This window comes from Pseudorca crassidens, unplaced genomic scaffold (genome assembly GCF_039906515.1).
Source record: "Pseudorca crassidens isolate mPseCra1 unplaced genomic scaffold, mPseCra1.hap1 Scaffold_258, whole genome shotgun sequence".
NCBI classification, from domain to species: Eukaryota; Metazoa; Chordata; class Mammalia; order Artiodactyla; family Delphinidae; genus Pseudorca; species Pseudorca crassidens.
In genome coordinates, this window is record NW_027136185.1 from 87501 (window position 1) to 90000 (window position 2500).

Here is a 2500-nt window from a genome sequence, read left to right on the forward strand (position 1 = left end):
TCGCTCTCGCTCTCGCTCTCGCTCTCGCTCTCGCTCTCGCTCTCTTGCTCTCTCTCTCTCTCTCTCTCTCTCTCTCTCTCGCTCTCTCTCTCTCTCTCTCTCTCTCTCTCGCGCTCGCTCTCGCTCTCGCGCTCGCTCTCTCGCGCTCGCGCTCGCGCTCGCTCTCGCGCTCTCCCCCACCCCTGCTCTTCCTCCCCCACTTTATCCCTTTCTTCCCGCCTCCTCTCTTTCTTTCTCTCTGTCTCCCTCTCTGTCTCTCTGTCTCTCTTCTCTCTCTGTCTCTGTCTCTCTGTCTCTGTCTCTCTCCACCCCCCCCGTCTCTCCCTCCCTGTCCCTCCCTGTCTCTCCCTCCCTGTCTCTCCCTCCCTGTCTCTCCCTCCCTCCCTCCCTCCCTCCCTCCCTCTCTCGTTTTCCTCTCTCTCCCTCTCCTGGCCTCTCCTCCACTTTCTCCCTTCCTCGTTTTCTGTCTCCCTCTCCCTCACCCATCCCCACTCCCCCCCATCCCCGGTCATGGGGCATCCTCATTTTCCATGAGAACTCATGGATTTGGAAGGGATGTTGGACTGATGTTCGCGTGCTACCGGATCCCACTCCCACAGGGATAGCTGCTGCACTGCCTTTGGCAGGCCATGGTGGGTGGGGGTGGTGTCTCTTCTTCTGTATCGGTAGAAATGATTTGAAGAGGAGGCAGGATGGGCATAGGTCCACTGCCTCACACCAAGGCCCTTTGGGAGCATTTCAGTGAATCGGGACAGAACATGTTTCTCCGTGCGGGGAGGGAACCGGAATAGGGCACCCCGAAATGGACCGCTTTGGCACACAGATGAGTTCGAATTGAAGGCGCTTCAGAAACGACGGGTGGGCGACGAGGACGCTCTGCCGCTCTGCCTCTCCCTCTTCTTCCTGACCTGAAAGGAGGACCAAGATCTTCCTCGAGAAGAAGCTCAAGCTCAGAGCCCGCCCTTTCGAGTGACTCCTGGCTTGGGCTTCTCCTGCGTGGGGGTCACGGTGCACGCGTTCCTCAGCCGTGGGTCGCTCTCTTCTCGAGCTGTCTTTTGGGGACAGGGGCCTCTCAGGCAAGAACTCAGAAGGATCGTCGAGGGAACGTCGTTTTTCCTCTCCCACGACTGATGAATGCAGACAGACACACAGGAATCTCGCCCCCCGCTTCCACCCCCGCCCCCCACCCCCCACCCCAAGTGAGAGGAGTCGCCGGACATCCTTGGGGTCACACACAGCCAGCCTCCGTGGCTCTTCTATGTTGCCAGGCTCCCTGGCCTTCACTGCCCCCGCACACCCCCCGTGAAGTTGCATCATCGTTCATAGTGTAAATGCTGTGAGAAGATAAGCTTTTCAAAATAAAATTCTCCCTGTCTTTCCTTCCCAAGAACACCATGAACACCTACTGTCATGTGCAGTGCTTATGGACCCACCTGGAGCAGAGGACCCTCTCCGACAGACACCCTCCCCACCCCACCCCACCCCACCCCACCCCACCCCCAGGAACTCACTTGCTCCGAGTCATCGAGGAGAGGGTGTCTGGTTCCGTGTCTTAAATGGGTGGGCCAATGACACGTCATCTCCTAGTAAGCCATCGGGTTCACCGGTTCGGGTTCGGGTTCGGTGGCATGAAGTACATTTACGTCCTCCTTGAGTTTGACTTTGAAAGTCTTGGGGCCCTGAGTAGGCCGCCCCCAAACGTGCCTCCGTGGCATAGAGAAGTTTTGGAATTAGACTGACAACACCACGAGAGGGACGCTCTGACTCTCTTTTACTTCTCCCCTCTGAAATCAGGAAGAAAATCTCTCACGTGAAAGGGGAGGGGGGCGGGAGGTGTAGACACCATGACGAACTGAACCGCCCTCATGTCTCATGAAATGTTCACGAATCATCTAAGTAGGACTGCTCCTAACGAATAGAGGGCATAGATGTTAACGAGATAAGAATGTTTAAGGGGAACTCTCCCCCCAATGATTGTTTTCCATAGGCCGACTTCAAGACTTTCCAACATCTCTGGTCATCTCTAGGCTTAGAGGTTGGCTAAGTGCCATTGGCAGGGTGAAATCTCAGCGAGTGTCTACATCACCTCCACATAAGATAAAATACTGAAATGTTCATGGCTCCACAAGTCTAAGGGTCTCCCTGCTTTGGACCTCTTACGGAGGAGAGACTGAGCATGTTTGGTTCCATGCCTAGATAGATCTTGTGCTTTAGGGAAAGAGTGTACTCGGTAGGAGCCTAGACTTCTACAAAGTATTCCATGTTCACACTGTTCACTGTGGTTGGCTTCCTTACTTTCACTGACTGACTGAAGAAAGAAAAAAAAAAAAAAAAAAAACAGACAGTGTCCAAGGACGAGGCATTCCAAAGAAGGAACGGAACGTGTGTGGTCCAAGCTACCTGATGTCGCCATCCTCATGGTAGGAAGAGGACTTTTTTGGGGGAGTGGGGAGGCAAAGTAGAAGATATGCAGATAATGTTTGGGGGAAGGAGAAAGAGA